The sequence below is a fragment of the Geotrypetes seraphini genome, chromosome 11 (assembly GCF_902459505.1).
Source record: "Geotrypetes seraphini chromosome 11, aGeoSer1.1, whole genome shotgun sequence".
Lineage (NCBI taxonomy): Eukaryota > Metazoa > Chordata > Amphibia > Gymnophiona > Dermophiidae > Geotrypetes > Geotrypetes seraphini.
Genome location: NC_047094.1, coordinates 115094198 through 115116267, shown reverse-complemented (window position 1 = coordinate 115116267; position 22070 = coordinate 115094198). Strand labels below are relative to the sequence as shown.

Sequence of the window (22070 nt, the reverse complement as noted above, 5' to 3'; positions counted from 1 at the left end):
ATGATAGAGGTCTATAAAATAATGAATGGAGTGGAAAGGGTAGATGTGAAACACTTCACTCTTTTTAAAAATACTAGGACTAGGGGACCTGCAATGAAGCTTCTAAACGGTAGATTTAAAACAAACTGGAGAAAATATTTCTTCACACATGTAATTAAACTCAGGAATTTGTTGCCAGAGAATGTGGTGAAATCAGCTTAGCGGGGTTTAAAAAAGGTTTGAATATTTTCCTAAAAGAGAAGTCCCTAGGCCATTATTGAGATGTCTTGAGAAATCCACTGCTTATTCCTAGGATAAGCAGCATAAAATCCGTTTTACTACTTGGGATCTAGCTAGTTACTTGGGACCTGGGTTGGCCACTGTTGGAAACAGGATACTGGGTTTGGTGGACCTTCAGTTTGTCCCAGTATGGCAATTCCTGTGTTCTTATGTTATCTCACCCCCACCATAAATATTACCCACAGACCTACTTTTGCCATCTTAAATGCCACCCAAAAACCCAGCATACCAGCCTCACCACCACAAATACAATCACAGGTTCAGTATCTCCTCTTCCTTACCTTCACAAATGCTGCCCACAGGTTATTTCCTTTTGCCTTCCTGAAATTAATAACTCTTGAGTACTGCATCCTTTGCTCCCCTCCCCCAGAACATACTTTACATCAAACTTTTCCCTACCACATTACAATTGATACTATTATTATGGGGGCGTGTCTTCTTATACACCCCAACACCACAAAATATTCCAAGTCTGTTTGCTAGCTTGGTAGAAATACCCTACTCCCACATCTTTCTGCTGCCCTCATATGAGTACTCTGACCTGGTATCTACTGCTGTGCATGTCAGGACTCTCATAATGCAGACCTGGTATCCGCATACCCCACAGATATCCCTGCTAACTACTCTTAACATCTCCCCACCCCCTCCCCTCAAACATACATGCATCTGTAGATACTATAATACCATAATCTGAGTGTTTGCTGATTCCATGCTATTACCTTAGTGCTTGATGATATAAAAACAGCTGTGCTGAGTCAGACCAAGGTCCACCAAGTCCAGCATCTTGACTCCAACAATGGCCAGTCCAATTTTCAGGGATGATAATGTCTAATGAATTTTTCCTCCAGGAACTTGTCCAATCCTCTTTTGAATCCCATTGTGATGGTCAATTTGACAACATCCTCTAGCAAAAGATGCCACAGCTTAATTATGCATTGGTTAAAAACAATTTCTAAAATGTTTTTTGTCTGGTGGTCATTAATTTCATGAAGTGTATGTTTGACAAGTTAAACAACTATTCCCTACTTAACTGTTCTACCCTACTCATGATTTTATTAACTTCTATTCTGCTACATCCACTCTAGAGTCATTACAACAGGTTTTTCATTCCAACTCGTGAACCGGGTGTTGCAGAAATCCAGCACTTTTTTGTCTATGCTTGTCAGAGGAATACAGAGCCCCCTGCAATTTTCATTTCTGTAAGCGAACCATGCAGAAGTCTTTCTGATCTACTCTGCTTCTTTTCTTATTTTGTTGCTTAAAGTTTGTTTTTTTCAGTGGCACCTGGAGACCCTTTGGAGGGTTCACTGACTGGAAAAGGGTGCAGTTCTGCGAAGCCGGATTGCTGCTCCACAAGGCAAGCTTTGTATGGACTTGTGGAGCTAGGTTGCTGTGTGCTGCCTTCGGAGCTTGGGGTTCGTCCTCCTGGGAGAGTGCTTTCCTTGACCTTGTCAGAGGTTTAAGCGCAAGCTGGATGCGCTCTGTGTAACAGCCCTCAGGGTATCGGGGTGAAGGCTGTATTTTCCTGCTCCATGTTGTGTGGAGAGGTTCTATGGGGGTGGAGGTTTTGGTCTGTTCAAATTGCAGCCTGAAGATTGTGCTGTTTGGAGAAAAGTTTAGGCAGAAAATCCTTTTCCTTCACTTCAACTACACAGACAGAGCTGATGGGCAGGCACTGTGGAGACTACTGCTGCACGATTTTTGATTCAAATCGATTCACCAATTTGAATCAGGTAAAATTATTCGAATCGATTTGATTCGATTCGATGTTTAAAAACATGAGCCTCCCAATTCAATGCCTCTTGCTGGCTGTCCGCTGCCACTCCTGCTTGAGGGGGGAGGGTCATTTGGAAAGGCCTGCGTGTTCTCCCAGCTTCCCCGCTCTTACCTTAAGATAATATGACAGCATGCAGGATCGCCAGTGCAGGCTTGCCCCCCCCCCCTCCGGAGGCCTGTATTTTCCTCCATCTTCTCTGCTTTTACCTTAAGATAATATGGCAGCCTGCAGGATCGCCGGTGCTGTAGTGATCCTTGCAACTGTTGTCGTCCTCAGCGGCACGTTCTCTCTGACACGATCCTGCCCCTGATGTCAGAGGAGGGGCAGGACTAGCAGAAAGAGCGTTCCGCTGAGGAGGACGGCAGCTGCAAGGATCACTACAGCACCGGCGATCCTGCAGGCTGCTGTATTACCTTAAGGTAAAAGCGGGGAAGCTAGGGGAACATGCATGCCTTCAGAGGAGGGGGGGGGAATATAACTCATTTGCTATACTCGTATGTTGAAGATTGAGAGATACCTGCCAGGCCTGTGCAGAGGGAGGAGGAGAAGGAAGGGGTAAGAGAGGGGAGGGGAAGATGCCTGACCTGGAGTGAAGGGAAGAGAGAGACCAAACCAAAAAGAAGGGGGAGGAAAGCAGAGGAGAGGTGCTGGACTAATGGAGAGAGGGAGAGTGAAATGCAAGACCACAGGGGGAAGGGTACAAGTGGGACAGATAACTGCTCCAAAGTAGGTGGGCAGGGTACAGGATGGCAGGAGAGATAGGAGGAGAAAGCCTGTACCTGGGGAAGGGGATACAGGAGGTAAGGAAGAAGCTGGATATGGGGGACAGACATGAAACAGAGAAAAGATGCTGGGCATGGAGGGATCATAGGAACAGGGACACAAAGGGGCACTACAGGAGAGGAGAATAGGGGCAGGGACACTGAAGAGAGATGCTGGATATGATAGATAAGAGATTCAGAGGGAGGATGGATAGTGGACAGGGGAACCTGCAGGCTTTCGGGGGGGGGAGGGGGGCACCGCCGCCGCAGCCCTGGTGTAAAAGTACACGGAGGGAGGGAAGGGGGATTCAAAGAGACGTGCGTATACCGGACTGGGGGGTTGGAGGGGGGAAGAAATAATAGGTCTAAAAACAGAGGAGAGGGAGAGAAATGGACAGTGGGATTTAGGGAGGGAAGGAACAGAAAGGGAGAGAAGTTGGACACAAGGGATGGTGTGGAGAGGGGGTGGGGGATAGAGATACTGGATAGGGTACTTGGGAAGAGAAAGGGAGAGCTGGTGGATCATGAGGTGGTGGAGAAGGAGGGAGAGATGCTGGTTTAAAGTGTAGTTGAGAAAAGGAGAGGGTGGATCTGGGGATGGTGGGATCCATTGCTGATGCTGCAGGGATGGAGATGATAAAAAGGAAAGATGCCAGAACTCCAGGGAAGGGAAACGGGAGGACAGATATGGAAGATGGATGGTTAGCACAGAGAAAGAAGAAAGGAGACCCTGGCATGCGAGTTATCAGAAGACAACCAGAGCCTGGGACCAACATGATTTGAAAAATGACCAGACAACAAAAGGTAGAAAAATAATTCTATTTTCTGTTTTGTGATTACAATATGTCAGATTTGAAATGTGTCTCCTGCCAGAGCTGATGTTAGATTGCGAACGTACGCTAGGATTTAACAGAGAGAAGAAAAGTCTTTTTTGTTTGTTTACACCTCAGCACCAGTGTGGGTAGGAAAGGGCAAAGGGAGTGAAGAGGCTATACAATAAACCCACCAGGATGTTTGGAAAAGGCCACCCAATTAGGCAGGAAAATCAAATCGAAAAATCGATTTAATAGGCTGAATCAAATCAAATCAAATTGAATTTTTTTTTCCTGAATCGGGCAGCACTAGTGGTGATTGTAAGTACAGCCCCATTACTTCCTATCGGAGAATCGAGGGGGGAGTGTGAGTGTGTATGTGTGTCTGAAAACAGGGTTTTCAGTCGTTTCTGGTAATAGGGGTCAGGTTTCCCACCCCCTAAAAGCCCAAAATTTCCAGTTTTTGACCTGGGAAGTCTCCACAAGGTGCATGAGAAGAAGCGCAGGAACTTCGAGCCTTGTCTCTTCAGGGTCCTCCAGGGCTGGGGAGTCAGGTTGGGTCTGAGAAATGGGCAGAAAATCTCGCCCTATGCCTGTTTCTAGCAGTGACACAAAATGCATGCGCACAGAGTTCAGGGACCTCTCGCAGTCCTTTTTTGGATCTTGCAAGGAGCCAATGTCAGCCCCGATATGTGGCTTTTCCCCAGAATTTGTTCAGCTCATATGGAGTTCATATCTAACGGATTCAACCCATGCGGTGTAGCCAATGGGCACGATGCCAGATTCTCTGTCAGGGCCTTCCCTTGTTGGGGTTCCTGTTTGAGCTCCCAGTTCTGCTGTCGTCATGGATCTGGACAGTCTGACCTGGTGAGCTGATACCATGGATACTGCATCTACCCTGGGTGATCTGGATACTGTTTGCAGTGCAGTTAGCCAGTTGGTCTTTTGAGAGCTCTGAGATGGACCTTTGATTCATCGATTGTGTAAGTCAGCATCTGTGTATTGTTTTATAGCCCTCCACATCTCAATGTACCATCATGAGTCCTTCTAATACTCATGTCCTTTTTGCTGTTATATCCTGATCTCACAGCTCTGGCTACAGAGCAGTGGGAGACTCTGGGGAGTTCCTTTAAGCCATTGTTTATGAACATGGGGTATGCGGGCCGCTTTTTGGGGGTACGCTGGTGATCTCTCCGCTGCTGAAGCTGCTGCCAGGGATCCCTCTCTGCCTTCCTCCCTCTCTTCCTGCCTGTCTGCCGGCCCACTGCACCACCCCTGAAGCTGACTCTGTTACTTTGTTGGAGCTGGACTGGCTCCCTCCTCCCCCAGCAGCACTCCATGCAGGGACGCAGGCAGCGACTCACACGCTGCATAGCTGACTTGGAACCTTCTCTCTGACGACAGAATTGATGTCAGAGGGAAGGCTTGTGGGCCAGCCGCATGCAGCTTATGAATTGCTGCACGCGCCATCCCTGCATGGTGTGGCAGTGACACTTGGGCTGAGCCGGAGTGACCCACCCGGGGCCCCGGCCTCAAAGAATAGATGTTTGTGACCTGTAACCTGCCAGTGGCTCCCATGCCCATTGGTGTGCTCTGGCTCAGTTCTCTTAGCTGTGTGCAAAAATAAAGTTCACCACACAGTTTAAAAAAAAACAAAAAAACATTTCTCAGTTTAATTCAGGTGCTTTCATTAAACTCAATTCATGTCAGATGGCCAAATATTCAGTAATTCACAAAAATAACTCTTGTGCAGTAAAGTTTTCAACAGTTCAGATTAGAACACATTTTCCATGCTCTGGCAACATTAATCTTTTTTCAAAATTAAAAAAAAAACAATCTCTGTTGTTTTTTCCACACAGTTCCACAGCAGCAGCCCTGCCTGGGGCTTACTGGCTTGCACTACTCTTCAGGAGAGCAAAAATAAAGCAGAAACCAAATAGATAAATTTATTCTCACTCTCCAGAACAGTCCTGGGATAAGCATTTCTGACCACAGAGAAAAAAAACAAACCCCAAACAAAACTTTTCCCTTTTCCTTGGAACCCTACAGTTATTTCAGTTTTAAAGTCCAGTTCCTGGTTTTTAGCCACTTCTCTGGGCCACACAATCCCCAAGCAAAAAATATAAAAATAACAAAAAGGCAAAACAGGCTTTCTTTCCTTCCTGTTCCCAGGTGCTAGCACAGCACACCCACAAAACAAACTGTAATAACTTTTAAAGTAGGAAACTTCCCACCTGCTGTGCTTTAGCTACAGCTCCATGCCGTCCTCCCCCTCTGGTTCCAAGGGTAAGCAACTTTCCCACTGCATGGTGGCATCTGGGCAAGTTTCCTCTACAGCAGGGATCTCAAAGTCCCTCCTTGTCGGGTTTTCAGGATTTCCCCAATGAATATGCATTGAAAGCAGTGCATGCACATAGATCTCATGTATATTCCTTGGGGAAATCCTGAAAACCTAACTGGATTGCGGCCCTCAAGGAGGGACTTTGAGACCCCTGATCTACAAGGAATCTCTGACTCTGGGCTGACATCTTCCATTTCCCAATCAGCCAGCTGATGTGGGAGAACCTTCCAGGACTCCCTGCTGCTTCTTTCCTGCTTCTCCCTTTCTCTGGGCTCCCCTGCTCTTTTCTTCCTCTTGGCTTCTACTTGGCAAGCTATCAGAGATAAAGGGCCTTGCATTACCCTGCCCTACCCCCTCTGCTAATTCAGGCAGAATCTTAAAGGAACCATCCACCTTTTACAATGGGTTCTAAATACTGCCTCTTAAAGGGAGAGGAATAAACAGTGAATTCTGGGAGTTGTAGTTTTCTGCTCTGGGGCATTTCAAGGCATAATCTCTGCTTGAAGGCAGTAACAGGGACCTCCAGAGCACTGAATAAAGGATCTGCACTGCGCTGCCCAGGGTCACTGTCACAATGGAGTTGCTGTTGGGGGAGGATGGAGTGAATCCGGCTCCAATGAAGTAATAGGGTTGGAGTGAGGGGTGGTGCAGTTGGCTGGGAGGGAGGGATCCCTGGCAGCTGCTTCAGTTAAATCCCTCCAGGTAATGTAAGAAGACCAAATGTTTTGAAAAGCCTCCAGCCAGTTTAATTGACTTTATGATGTACTGTCTCCACTGGCGGTAGATCCACCGATTTCCAAGCAACAGCTAACAACAGCTGGGCCGCAGTCATTACCACAGCAATCAATTTACAATAACGTAACAACAAAGTCTGTGCGACAATATTAAATAAGCAACATTCAATATAGACTGAACAACCGGAAAACCCAATACCTCCGAGATGAATCCCACCACCCGCAACCAATAGGCCTGTGCTGGAGGACAAAGCCACCAAACATGTAGAAATGATCCAGGAGATCCACATTGCCTCCAGAACAGATCCGAACTCCTCCCAAACATAACTTTCAATCTCAAAGGGCTATAATACCACTAGTAAAGCATCTTGAATCCATTTTCCACCATAGAGCTGGAAATAGACACACGAAGCAAGGAGCCCAAGTGACGTTCCCACTCTTATTTCTCATAAGTTTTGCCCAACACACACTACAAGCTGTTTTATAGGTAGCTGGAATCGAAATAGACTGTAAAATGGCAGTATACAGATGTGTAATCATCCCCTTTCCCTAACTCTTAAGAATGCCTGTTCCAACAGGGATGGGGTCTGACTCAAGTCATGGAGTACGAAAGAAAGCTCTTAATTGCCTATAATGAAATAAATCACGAGCTACTAAGCCATATTCAGATTCCAAATAAGAGAAGGAAACCAGCTCCCCATCCACTAGCAATTGTCCCAGCGTTTGTAACCCCCTGGTTCACCCAAATGAGGAAGACCTTATCAAGTTCACCTGGGACAAAATGAGGAGCATAAGCTCCTCCGGGATCCCAACAATTGACTACGAAGCTTCACCCACATAAATAAAACATAGCTTATGATAGGATGATCCATCATTGCCAGCTCCCGGAGAGTGTCAATGGGTAACCAAGGAATCACCCAAAGGGGAGCCCGCGGCAATAAAGATTGTTCCATATGTACCCACCCCTTCCTAGATGCCCAACTCCAGCTAACAAGATATTGCAATTGAGCTGCCTGATAATATGATCGATCTCCCCATGCTACTTATGTTGATATAGCATAGTTATCCCAGGACAAGCAGGCAGCCTATTCTCACATATGGGTGACATCATCCACGGAGCCTGGATGTGGAAAGCCTTGCAAGCATACATGCTTGTAGAAAACTTCAGAAGTTTTGAGTCAGCCGCACTGCGCATGCGCGAGTGCCTTCCTGCCCAGCACAGGGCGTGTCTCCTCAGTTCTCAGTTTTCCGCGGCCAGTCACGGGCTTCAAGAAGTGTAGCCAGTTCCAGCATGTGATTTATCTCACGGACCCACACCGCTGGTGCCCTAAGTGCCTCAGGCGTTGTGCTACTCTTCAACCTTGTCGGGTTTTAGTGGAAAAACTCTTCAGGATGGACTCTTCATTGACACCCTCGACCTTGAGTGCTGCCTCAGTCCTACCTTCCACCAAGGGTCCTCCTGCTTCCATGACTCCGACCTCGAGTCTCATCAGACCTTTCTCATTTCGATCATCTTTAGCCTCGAGTACACCTGCTTTATCTTCTCCTGATTTCCCCTTGGGTCAGATACCTAAGCAGAAGGTTCTGGCGGTGGTCCTCAAGCTCTCCAAGACCTCCAAGTCGAAGCACATCTCCACTGCCACCTTGGAGCCCTTAGCCTCAGCAAGTAGTCCGGTTTCAGACGCGGATCCACATTTGCATGCTTCTCTCCAGACCATGTTGGAGCAGGAATTTTATTCAGTTACTGAGCAAATATGGTTTTGCCTCAACTCTGCTTCCTGTAATCCAGCCTGGGCAATCATCAGTCTCCTGCGAGGTCGAGTCCCTGCTTGTGCCTCGAGCTGAAGCTTCACACTCTATGCAAGGAGCTAAGTCTTTGCGATTTTCTGGTCTGGCATCTGCACACTCTATGCAAGGAGTAGATTCGTTGCGAGTGTCTCGACAAGAATCCTTACACTCCATACAAGGAGCAGAGTTTTTGGGAGTGCTTTGAGATTCCTCGATCCAAACTACAGCTTCTAGCCCTATTCATTCACCAGCAGCATTGCTTGTTTCCATACATAGGGCGACGTCTCCTCGATCCTATTCGAGACCTACTTCCAGACACCACTCTCGTCGTCGATCGACGCCCCGATCGAGGCGCAGATCTTCTTCCAAAGAGCAGCCTTCCTCGTCTAGGCCTCATTCCAGACCTTCCAGCTCTTTGAGGCCTCCCAACTCCTCGATCAATGTCGCCGCTTCCAGACCCTGAGGAATCAGCTGCCTCCAAGCCCAGAGAGGCTTCCATTGTCTCCTCCATCATCCAGAGAGGCTTCGCCTTCGTTCTCACCTAAGATGCCTCGAGGTCATCGAGCTTCTCTCGAGGCAGGGTCTTGGCAGATCAGCTGTCTTTCTTTTCCTTCCTTCGTCAGATGGCTGATAACCTGGAAATTAAATTAGATGCTGGTTCTAAATACTCTAAGGAGTATCTAGAAGTGATGCATCTGCCTCAACCTCCTGCAGAGTCACTTAAGCTCCCTCTTAACCGGCTTTGGTCTCAAACTTTCAAACGAAGCCTGGAGATTCCTTATGCTATACCTGTTGTTCCAGGCAAATTGGACTCGAGGTATAGAACTCTACATTGCAAAGGGTTTGAGAATTCACAGTTATCTTACCAATCCCTCCTTGTGGAGTCCTCGTTGAAAAGAACCCATCCTTCCAGGGTCTATGCTGCAGTTCCTCCTGGAAGAGAGGGTAAGACCATGGACAAGTGGACGTCGTCTTTATCAAAATGCTATGATGTCCTCCAAAGTCCCCAACTACAATTTTGTCTTCAATGCTTATCTCAAGTTCCTTATTGATATTCTTCCAGGTTTTTTGAACAACCAGGATCAACATACGCATTTCAAGTTCCAAGAAGTCACTGCTACTGTGTCACAACTCAGAATACATCTTCTCCAGTCATCTTATGATGCCTTTGAACTGTCTGCTAGGGCCACTGCTTTCTCTGTAGCGATGCGCCGCTTGGCCTGGCTTTGGCACCATTGACATGAACCCTAATCTTCAGGATCATCTGGCTAACATTTCTTTGCGACGGCAATGACCTCTTTGATGAATCCATAGAGGCTGCCACTAAGAAATTGTCTGAACATGAAAAATCTTTTGCTTCTATTGTCAGACCAAAGCCAAAGTCAGCTCCTGCAAAATTTTCACGCCCTCCTCCAGTGGTCCAGAGGCGTTATGCTCCAACGGCGGCCCCTTATACTCGGCCACCTCCCAAGAAACCATAGTAGCAGAAGCAACAGAAACCTCAGCCTTCTGCTGCGCCTAAGGCTGCGCAGCCTTTTTGCCTGTTTAACACAGAGCATAACCTCCATCGTTCTGCCTCTGTCCTCCCTTCCCCCCATAAGCGGTCATCTCCATCATTTTTACCATAGATGGGAGACCTCTGGGTGCTGTCAATAATCGGAAGGATACTCTCTTCATTTCACTCAGGTTTCACCAGAGCTTCCTCCAAGAGAGTATCCTTCCAATCCATCCCAGACCGCCCTTCTTAGGAAGCTTAGGCTCTGCTTCGTCTCCATGCTATCGAAGAAGTTCCTCTGGAACAGCAGAGCAGGGGTTTTTACTCCCGTTACTTCCTAGTTCCAAAGAAGACAGGTGATCTGTGACCCATACTGGATCTCAGGGCTCTCAACAAATTTTTAGTCAAAGAAAAATTGTGCATGTTGTCCCTGGTGTCCCTTTACCCCCTTCTAGATCAGAACGATTGGTTATGTTCTCTAGATCTCAAGGATGCTTATGCTCACATACCCTTCATCTGACCTCCCATCAGTACCTCCGATTTCGGGTGGGAAATCTGCATTACCAATACAGAGTGCTACCCTTTGGCCTGGCTTCATCTCCCAGAGTGTTCACCAAGTGCCTGGTGGTGGTAGCAGCAGCTCTAAGGAACCATGGTCTTCAGGTGTTTCCCTACCTAGACAACTGGCTCATCAAAAATTCAACATCTCAGTGGGTTTATGTAGCGAACCAATGGACTATGTGGTTCCTACAAAGCTTGGGATTCAAAATAAACTTCCCCAAATCCCAACTTCAGCCCTCTCAGAATCTACAGTTCATCGGAGCTGTTCTGGACACTATCCAACTCAGAGCATTCCTTCCTCAACAACATCTGGATGCTCTTCTTCAACTCTGTCATGCAGTGTCTTCCCGCTCTTCAATCTCAGCGAGACACATGGCCTCCACAGTGCACATGACTTCTTTTGCCAGACTTCACCTCAGAATTCCTCAGTGGACCCTGGCATCTCAGTGGACGCAGGTTTGCGAACCACTCTCTTGACACATTAGTCACTCCTTCGTTGAGACAGTCTCTCCGCTTGTGGATGCTCTCTTCCAATCTCTCCAGAGGCTTGCTGTTTCAAACGCCCCCTCATCAGAAGGTTCTCGCGACAGATTCCTCAACCTATGCTTGGGGGTCTCATCTCGATGGTCTCCGTACTCAAGGCCGCTGGAACAGCACGGATCGTCAGTGTCATATCAGTCTGTTGGAACTCAGAGTGATCTTCAATGCTCTCAAAGCTTTTCAACATCTTCTTCACGACCAGGTAGTCCTCATTTGGACGGACAACCACGTCAACAAACAGGGAGGGACGGGATCTCTCTCCCTTTGTCAAAAAGCTCTGAAGGTTTGGAACTGGGCAGTCCTCCACAACACCTTCCTGAAAGCTGTCTACATCCAAGGGGCGAGAAACTGGCGGACAAATTGAGTCATCTTCTGCAGCCTCATGAATGGATACTCAATTTCTCGCCTCTTCATCACATTTTTTCGCAGTGGGGAACTCCTCAGATAGATCTCTTTGCATCTCCCCACAAGCACAACCTGCCTCAGTTCTGCTCCAGGATATATTCTCATCGCCTCGAGGCAGATGCTTTTCTACTGGAATGGATGAATCGCTTCCTGTATGCATTCCCTCTCATTCTCAAGACTCTTGTCAAGTTGAAGAACGATCATGCCACCATGACTCTGATAGTTCCTTGGTGGCTGAGACAACCTTGGTACTCCCTTCTGCTTCAACTCTGCAGCAGGAAGCCATACCTTCTACCAGTTTTTCCGTCTCTGCTTACACAGAGTCAAGGATCTCTACTTCATCCCAACCTGCAGTCTCTGCACCTGACAGTTTGGTACCTCTCAACATAACTCCTCTTCAGTTTTCTCAACCTTTAAGAGACATTTTAGAGGCTTCTAGAAAGCCTATCACTAGACAATGCTACCATCAAAAATGGACTAGATTATCTACGTGGTGCATCTCTCATGATAAGGAGTCTCAAGATTCCTCCTTATCTTCTATTCTAGATTATCTTTTGCACTTATCCACCTCTGGCCTCAAGTCTACATTGACCTGAGTCCATCTCAGTGCAATTGCTGCTTTCCACCAGCCTATTGAAGGGAAATCCCTCTCTGCTCATCCGGGGGTTTCCAAATTTATGAAAGGAATTTTTAAATGTTAAACCTCTTCTCAAACCACCTCTAGTGGTTTGGGATCTCAATGTTGTTCTTGCTCACTTGATGAAGCCTCCATTTGAACCAATGTCTACGGTTCATCTGAAGTATCTCACTTGGAAAGTGGTGTTTCTCATTGCCCTCATCTGCTTGAAGAGTCAGTGAGCTGCAAGCTTTAGTTGCTGATCCACCTTTCACTGTGTTCCATCATGACAAGGTGGTCTTTTGTACTCATTATAAATTCTTACCTAAAGTGGTTTCAGAATTTCATCTCAACCAATCTTCCAGTGCTTTTTCCAAAGCCTCATTCTCACCCTGGTAGAGCAGCTCTTCATACTCTGGACTTTAAATGTGCTTTGGTCTTTTACTTGGAACGCACCAAACCACACAGAACTGCTCCTCAACTTTTTGTCTCCTTTGATCCAAACAAGTTGGGACATCCAATCTCTAAGCGTACCATCTCCAACTGGATGGCTGTTTGTATCTCTTTCTGCTATGCCCAGGCTGGACTGCATCTACAGAGTCGAGTCAGAGCCATGGCGGCTTCAGTAGCTTTCCTCAGATCCACTCCTATTGAGGAAATTCCTAAAGCTGCCACCTGGTCCTTGGTTCATACTTTTACCTCTCATTATTGTCTGGATGCCAACGCTCCAACTATCCCATTCTGGTTAGCTTGTAGGTCACCCATATGTGAGAATAGGCTGCCTACTTGTCCTGGGATAAAGCACAGTTACTTATGTAACAGTTGTTATCCAGGGATACCAGGCAGCTATTCTCACAACCCACCCACTTCCACTGGTTGGCTTCTCTGCTAGCTATCTGAACTGAGGAGACTCGCCTGTGCTTGGCGGGAAGGCAGTCGTGCATGCGCGGTGAGGCTGACTCGAAATTCTGAAGTTTTCTACAAGCAAGTATGCTTGCGAGGTTGTCCGCATCCGGGCTCCGTGGATGACGTCACCCATATGTGAGAATAGCTGCCTGCTGTCCCTGGATAACAACTGTTACAGTAAGTAACTGTGCTTTCTCTGGAGGGTCTATTATTCCAAATATAAGAGAATATTCGTTTCTCTAAATGCTTAAAAAAGGTCATTGGCAGTGCAATTGGCAACGCCGCAAACTAATACAGTAATTATCCCAGGACAAGCAGGCATGATATTCTCACATGTGGGTGACGTCATCTACGGAGCCCCAGCGCGGACAGCTTTTCAAGCAAACTTGATTGAAGTTTCAAGTTTGCTACACTGCACCACGCATGTGCATGCCTTCTTGCCCACTAGAGGGCGCATCCCACCTCGTGGTCCTCAGTTCAGTTTTTTCCGCGGAGCCAGAAGTCCTGTGGAATTTGAGCTCTGCTAAAATTTGCCTTCTGTCGCCGCGTCCGGTGTATTTTAATCGGTCGTGGTACTTGATTTATCTTTCTTTTGTTTTGTAGTACTTTAAAAAAAAAAAAAAGATTTTTCTCTTCGTTCGGCTCCGGGGGCTCCCGTGAGCCGCGACCCGGCCTCCTTTTTCGGTCGGTTCAGTTTTCATGTCCCGTCCCTTGACGGGTTTCAAGAAGTGCACCCGGTGTGAGCGGTTACTTTCTATCACTGACCCCCACCGGTGGTGCTTGCTCTGCCTTGGACCCGAGCATCCGACGGGACTCCTGCGATCGGTGCTCTACTTTTCAGGCCAGAGCGCTCTGTCGATGCTGTGCCAGGATGGCGGAGCTCTTCGCGGTCGACTCCGCGCCGGGGAAGGCCTCGACGTCGGCTTCGGCCCCGGCCTTGACCTCGGCCTCGGGATCCTCGGCTTCGCCGCGTCCCTCGACTTCAAAGCCTACGCCTCCGACGAAACCTGCCTCGGGTAAGTCCTCTCTTCCATCCTCGACTCCAGGGTCGACAAAGAAGCCATCTTCGGGCTCCTCGACGGCGGGTGGGTCGTCCTCGGCCCCGCCAAGAACCACGGCCACTAATGCCCCGAGGGAATACTCGAGACCGAGGTCGCCCTCCAGGGAGCATCCCCCGGCGTTCCAAGATTTGCTCCGAGCATTAATTGCCATGGAGCTGTCTGGAGCCCTCGAGCATTTGCAGCAGGCTTCGGCCTCGACTGCTTCGGCCTCGAGGACCCCGGCCTCGGTGGCCTCGGTCTCGACTCCCTCGGCCTCGGGTACCGGGGCGGCACCGACCTCGGCCCCGACCTTACCCTCGACCTCGGCCTCGGGGGCCCCGCCGGAGAGTAGCGTCAGGCCCCGTGACAAGGTGCGCAGGGTGAGGCGGATCTCTTCCTCCTCTTCCTCGAGGTCCTCCCGGGGCTCCTCGGCCTCGGGCGAGGCGTCGGCCGAGGAAGCCTAAGCGTTCGCGTGGCTCCCCTCGACGACGCGGTCTCTCCTCGCTGCTCGGGGGCGAGGCCTTGCGGGTCTCGGAGCTCCGCCTCGACAACCCGAGGCTGCTCCGTTCCCCCGCGAGAGGGGGTTCGCGTGACTCCTCGCCGAAGAGGAGGGGGCGTGCCTCGGTCCCTCGGACACCTGGGACCTCTCCCAGGGGTTCTTCGAAAAGGAGACGTTCCCCGACCCCCTCGAGGCCATTGGATTTGGCCTCTTGGGACTCAGGGTCCGGTAGGGAACCACGATATTCTCACGAGGCTTCCCCCTTCTTTTCGGCAGAGAGGTCGAGAACCCCCTCGCCGCCCGCCAGACCGTCCTCCTTCTCCAGCTTCGTGCAGGACATGGCACGTGCCTTGGGTCTGGACCTCATGGCTGGATCTCAATATACAAAGGAGTTCCTCGAGGAGCAGGACCTTCCAACTCCCCCAAGGGAAACCCCTCGGCTGCCCTTTAATAAGGTCCTTCATCAGACCTTGCTCAAGAACCTGACTTCACCTCTTACAGTCACTGCGGTCCCGTCCAAGATGGAGTCCAAATATAGGACGATACCACCCAAGGGTTTTGAGAAGGCTCAATTCTCTCACCAGTCTTTACTGGTCGAGTCTGTGCTCAAAAAGACGCAACCCTCCCGAGTTTCTGCGGCGGTCCCGCCCGGCAGAGAGGGTCGGACCCTTGACAAGTTTGGTCGTCGACTCTATGCGAATTCCTTCATGGCAACCAGGGTTTTAAATTATGCCTTTACCTTTTCATCCTATCTGCGTGGCATGGTAAAGGATCTGCCCCAATATCGCGAAGCCTTGCCGGACTACCGCAAGGAAGGGTTTGACAGGTTTATGTCCAACCTGTCTCAATTGCGCCTGTACCTTTTTCATGCGGTGTACGATGCGTTTGAGCTGGTATTGAGGGTGTCGGCTTTTGCGGTAGCTATGCGCCGGTTGGCGTGGCTACGCACCCTCGATATGGACCCAAACCTGCAAGAACGCCTTGCAGACTTACCTTGCGTGGGGTCCGAATTATTTGATGAATCCCTGGAAGCGGCGACCAAAAGGCTCTCGGAACAGGAGCGCTCGTTGGCCTCCTTGGTCCGTCCAAAACCTCGGGCCACGCCACAGAAACCCTTCCGGCCTCCCCCGAGGCGGTACCCTCAGAATTCGACCCCGGCTTTTTCTAGGCCACCGCCTCGGCGCCCACCTCGACAGGGAAGAGGGGGACAAACCAAACCTCCGGCGCAGGGTCCTTCCAAGCCAGCGCCGTCCTTTTGACGGGCTAGGCGGAAGGGGCCGGCCCCCCTCCGCGATCGCGCCGGACCCCCTTCCCATAGGGGCTCGACTCCGGTCCTTTTACGCGGCTTGGACCGAAATAACATCCGACGCTTGGGTGCTCCGGACCGTCTCCGAGGGCTATTCTCTCAACTTTTGTTCTGCGCCGCCGGAACAGTCACCGGGGGCTTGCCCATACAATCGGACCCAGCTCCCCATCCTCATGGCCGAGGCCAGGGCCTTGTTGAGGCTTCGGGCGGTGGAACCGGTACCCCCCGACCAACGGGGGCGGGGGTTTTACTCCCATTACTTTTTGGTCTTGCGTCCCATTCTAGACCTCAGAAAGCTCAACAAGTTCCTGGTCCGGGAGAGGTTCCGGATGTTGTCACTTCCGATTTTGTATCCTCTCTTGGAGGAAGGGGACTGGATGTGCTCCCTGGACCTGAAGGAAGCGTACACCCATGCTCCGGTGCATCCCACCTTCCGCAAATTCTTACGGTTCCAGGTGGGCGAGCTACACCTCCAGTACAGGGTCCTCCCCTTCGGCCTGGCTTCGTCCCCTCGAGTCTTCACGAAGTGTATGGTGGTAGTCGCTGCAGCCCTGAGGTCTCGGGGGCTTCAGGTCTTCCCTTACCTGGACGATTGGCTGATCAAGGCCCCGACCAGGGAAGGGGTTATCTCAGCGACCCTACAGTCTATCGCCTTCCTTCAGCGACTAGGGTTCGAAGTGAACTTTCCCAAGTCACAGTTATGCCCGACCCAATCACTTCAGTTTATAGGCGCAGTGCTGGACACTGTTCGCCTCCGTTCTTTCCTCCCTCCTCCTCGGTTGGAGGCTTTGGTTCGGTTGGGCCGTCTGATCTCTCAGCTACCGGTGGTGTCGGCTCAGCGCATGATGATGCTTCTGGGCCACATGGCTTCTACGGTCCACGTCACTCCATTCGCCAGACTGCACCTGAGAATTCCTCAGTGGACTCTGGCCTCTCAGTGGCGCCAGGAGTGCGATCCTGTCTCTTCTCACATAACGGTGACTCCTTCTTTGAGACGCTCGCTCCGTTGGTGGACCGACTCTTCGAATCTTTCCGGGGGGTTTGCTCTTTCTCGTCCCTCCGCATCGCAAGGTTCTGACCACGGACTCCTCGGAATACGCGTGGGGGGCCCACCTCGATGGTCTGTGGACCCAGGGCCTGTGGTCGGCGGAGGACCGACGCTGTCACATCAATGTGTTGGAGCTTCGCGCCATCTTTCTGGCGGCTCGAGCATTCTGCCACCTGCTCCGCGATCAGGTAGTCCTTGTGCGAACGGACAACCAGGTGGCCATGTATTATGTGAACAAGCAAGGTGGGACGGGCTCTTGGTCCCTCTGCCGGGAAGCTCTGCGCCTGTGGGAATGGGCGATCTCCCAGAACATCTTCCTACAGGTGGTCTATATCCAGGGGGAACAGAACTGCTTGGCAGACAAACTCAGTCGGCTTCTCCAGCCGCACGAGTGGTCACTCAACTCAGGAGTCCTGCGCGAGGTCTTCGACCGCTGGGGGACTCCACAGGTGGATCTGTTTGCCTCTCCGGAGACTCGCAAACTACCCCTGTATTGTTCCCGGATGTACTCCCCGGACCGTCTAGAAGCGGACGCCTTCCTTCTTGACTGGGGAGGGAGGTTCCTTTATGCGTTTCCTCCTTTTCCCCTGATCTTGAGAACGTTGGTTCGTCTCAAATCATCTGGAGCCACTATGATTCTCATTGCATCTCGGTGGCCTCGTCAACACTGGTTCTCCCTGCTTCTTCAACTCAGTGTCAGGGAGCCTCTGCTTCTGCCTGTGTTTCCCTCTCTGCTATCTCAGAGTCGGGGTTCGCTGTTGCATCCCAATCTTCAATCGTTACACCTGACCGCTTGGTTCCTCTCCCCTTGACTTCGGTCCCGGTTTCTCAGTCGGTGAGGGAAGTTTTGGAAGCCTCGCGCAAGGTCTCGACCAGGCTTTGCTATTCTCAGAAATGGACCAGGTTTTCCTCCTGGTGTTCCTCGCGTCATCTGGATCCGGATTCGGTCCTGGTGTCTTCGGTACTGGACTATTTGTTACATTTGTCTAATTCCGGCCTGAAGACAACATCTGTTCGGGTACATCTCAGTGCCATTTCTGCTTTTCATCGGCACTTGGACGGACGTTCTCTTTCGCTTCATCCTCTGGTGACGCGCTTCATGAAGGGTCTAATCAATGTTTGTCCCCCTCTGAAGCCTCCTCCCGTCGTTTGGGATTTGAATGTTGTCTTAGCTCAACTGATGAAACCTCCCTTTGAGCCTATCGACAAGTCTCTCCTGAAATTTCTTACTTGGAAGGTGGTATTTCTGATTGCGCTCACATCTGCTCGACGGATTAGTGAGCTGCAGGCTTTGGTTGTGGACCCACCTTTTACTGTGTTTCATCATGACAAGGTGGTTCTCCGCACCCATCCTAAATTTTTACCTAAAGTTGTGTCTGATTTCCACCTCAATCAGTCCATTGTCCTTCCTGTGTTCTTTCCTAAGCCCCACTCCCATCCTGGCGAGACGGCGCTCCACACGCTTGACTGTAAGAGGGCGTTGGCATTTTATCTCCAACGTACCAGGTCTCATCGGAAGGTTCCTCAATTGTTTTTGTCCTTTGATCCTAATCGTTTAGGACACCCGGTTTCCAAGCGCACCTTGTCCAACTGGTTGGCTGCTTGTGTTTCTTTTTGCTACGCTCAGGCTGGTCTTACGCTCCCGGGTCGAGTCACGGGGCATAAGGTCCGGGCGATGGCAGCTTCGGTTGCTTTCCTCCGATCCACTCCTATGGAGGACATATGTAAGCTGCCACTTGGTCTTTGGTTCATACGTTCACCTCCCACTATTGTCTGGACACTTTGTCCAGAAACGACAGCCGGTTTGGCCAGTCGGTGTTACGTAATCTGTTTTCCTAAATTGCCATCCTCCCACCTGCCCTTTTTTGGTTGGCTTGGAGGTCACCCACATGTGAGAATATCATGCCTGCTTGTCCTGAGATAAAGCACAGTTACTTACCGTAACAGGTGTTATCCAGGGACAGCAGGCATATATTCTCACAACCCGCCCACCTCCCCGGGGATGGCTTCTTTGCTAGTTATGGAACTGAGGACCACGAGGTGGGATGCGCCCTCTAGTGGGCAAGAAGGCATGCACATGCGTGGTGCAGTGTAGCAAACTTGAAACTTCAATCAAGTTTGCTTGAAAAGCTGTCCGCGCTGGGGCTCCGTAGATGACGTCACCCACATGTGAGAATATATGCCTGCTGTCCCTGGATAACACCTGTTACGGTAAGTAACTGTGCTTTTTGGAAGAACCACCATTTTAATGGCATGTACCCTGCCCAACCACGATATAGTCAAATGCTTCCATCGCTCCAGCTCTTGCTAGTTAAATTGACTCCCAAATAACGTAGTGAATGTGAAGCCCATTTATAAGGGAATGTAAATGCTATATGACCCCACTCAGTTTCAGTATGCAATAAAGCCAAGATCTCAGATTTAGTGCCATTAACCTTAAACCCGAAAACCCGACCAAAGAGCTCCAGCAAGGGTGACACCGCCACTAACAAAAAATATCGTCTGCAAAAAGTAAAAATTTTTGTTCCATGCCACCACAAACTGTCACCTTAATCTCAGGCTGCTGTCGCACCAATTGAGCCAAAGGCTCTATCGCCAGTGCAAAAAGCACTGGCGAAAGGGCAGAACCCTGACGGGTACCCTGTCGTAAAGGGAAGCTGTCTGAATACACGCCATTAATCCGCAGAGATGCGAAAGGCTCCGTATATAGAATTTGTAACCAAGTCAAATAAGAACCTCCCTATCCCAACTTCTGCAACAACCTAAAAAAATAGGGCCAATAAACCCTGACCCACCTCATTCACCCCAACAAATCTCAGGCCACTAAAAGTTCAGAGCCAAACTTCAGAAAACATCATCACCAATCTGTCTGGCCATGCCAATACTCAACAGAAGTCCACTCCATTTCCAATGCTGCAAAGCAAAATGAAAGTCAGGGGGCCAACAAGGAACCCCCTATACCTTGTATAAGGAAAACATATCAACAACTCGGCATGAGCCATAGAACAGAATCAAAAAGTTAAATCAAGGCTGTCACTCAACTCCTGTGGAGCACCTCGCTGATGCAGGCTGCTAATCAGACTGTCGCTGTAGGCACTGCTTCTGGTCTACCTTGTGCCAGCGCTGTTCTTGAGGGCCCCTGACAGAAAATTCGGACTGTTCACAGCGTTGTTTCCTTCCATTTCTCGACCAGAGCTTTGCTTGTACCAGCAGTTTTTGAGCATCTTCAGCAGATGAAACACGCCGCAGTTTATTTCCCACAACAAAAGATAAGTCAAAAGAGTAGTGCAATTTATATCTGATGTTATTGTCTTGCAAACATCTGGTGACCTCTCGGGACTCTCTCTGGCAACGTAAAGTGATATAGGAGATGTCTGCAAACAATTCCACCCAAGCACCTTATGTGCCGCTTGCAGGACTTGTTCCTTCTAGGGGAATCGGAGGAAACAAGTCACAATATCATGGGGTCTGCTCGCCTGCTGTGGGCCAAGAGCCCTATGTGCACACTTTAACTCAATCATAGGCAGTTCCGCCTCTGGGTCCGCTGCCTGCAGAAATTTGTGGTAGAGGGCTTGCATAAGGGTGATCATATCCTGCTCTGCCATTTGCTCCAGCACTCCCCTAGCCCGCAGGTTGTTTCGCTGGTCTCTGTTTTTGCAATCCTCAATTTTAAGGAGCAGGTCCTCAGTCTTCACATCGAGCTGCTCACAATCCTTATGTAAATCTGCAATATCCTGAACATGCAGGATAACTTTCTCTTTGAAATCATGTAGGTGCTAGCCCATCTCATCGATTTTCTTATGCAGCCCATCTATGGTACTGGTAAGATCTATAGTGAGAATCGCTAATGAAGTTTTAATATCAGTCATCCACCGGTAAAGATCTTCCTTGCTTGCTAGCGAGAGTTCCGCAGGAGCATCAGTAGGCACCTCCTCATCATGCTCACTCAGCAATGCTGCTTCTGGATCCGCTGCCATTTTGTTTCTTTCCGCTGCAGATGCCCCGCTTACTTTGAACCCAAATGAATGTAAGTCTGAGCGCGATTTCTTACTTGCCATAGCACCCGCTCACCACAGAAAGTATAGCATTGCCAAGTATGCGGCCAAAACGGCGGAGAGGAGGCTAATTTCACCAAATTAGGTACAGTACAAGCCGGAGCTCACTGGCTACCCAACCATCCATGTAGTGCCATCACCAGAAGTCTCATAGAGAATCCTTTTGCATATGTGGGCACATATTTTTGCTGATGGCGTGCTTGCACATGGCAGTTTGGTTCTATGTTGTTGCTATGTTCTTGCCTATGTTTTCTATTGCCTGTTTATTAATTGTTTCTTTATATTGCAGAGCAGAACAGTTGTATAGTGGGGAGTTCCCTGTGCCCCCCTTGATGTCTATGTTTGTTCCAGTCCTCTTTGGTTGCTTTTAGACAGTACTGCAGGGGGCTCTATGTTCCTCTGCCAAGTGGGAGGAACAGAAGAGAGAAAAAAGTGTTGGATTTCTACAATACCCAGTTCAAAATTTGGAATGAAAAACATGTTGTAATGATTCCTTTGTGGATTAACAGAAAGAAGATTACTAAAGGTAAGAACCTAATCTTCAATCATATCCCCTCTCTTCTTTTCTCCAAGCTGAATCCTGTTCAGTCCTCCCTGGCTATGCTCATCATCTTTTCTCACCTCTCTACTTACATAACCAGAAACCTCCAGCAGATAACTTTGTAGTATCATTAGTTTAAACACATCCTAAGATAAGCTTCTGGTTCCTTCCATCCCCAAGTGCATATCACCCTCCATTCTCCTTTAGCTCTCTCCACCAAATTTTTGTGAGTGTTTATTTTTCTTCCTTGTCTGTTAGCCAAAGGACACTCCAAGGAACATCAATAATATGATAAAATATCAAAATACTGTACACTCAGCCTTGGCATCCACCAGCATCTCATCCCAAATATCCTAGTTCCCGTGTTTAGTTTCTCTCCCATCCTCCTAATTCTACTGACCTAACATATATCTTTCTTTCTCTCCCACAATCTTTCCCACTCCCAGGCTTCATATATACCAAGTATCCCATGCTTAGCAGCTACTGATCCCCCACCCCCACATTTTTATTTAACATAAATACTATGATCGTGCCAGCTCATATTCTAGTAGTGCTTGGTTACCATG

At 49.3% G+C, this 22070-nt stretch overlaps 1 protein-coding gene across 2 annotated transcripts in view; it reads left to right on the top strand.

Annotated features, from left to right (window-relative positions):
* HM13 (histocompatibility minor 13) overlaps positions 1 to 22070 on the top strand; it is a 129318-nt gene that overhangs the window by 8765 nt on the left and 98483 nt on the right. The window lies entirely within an intron of this gene.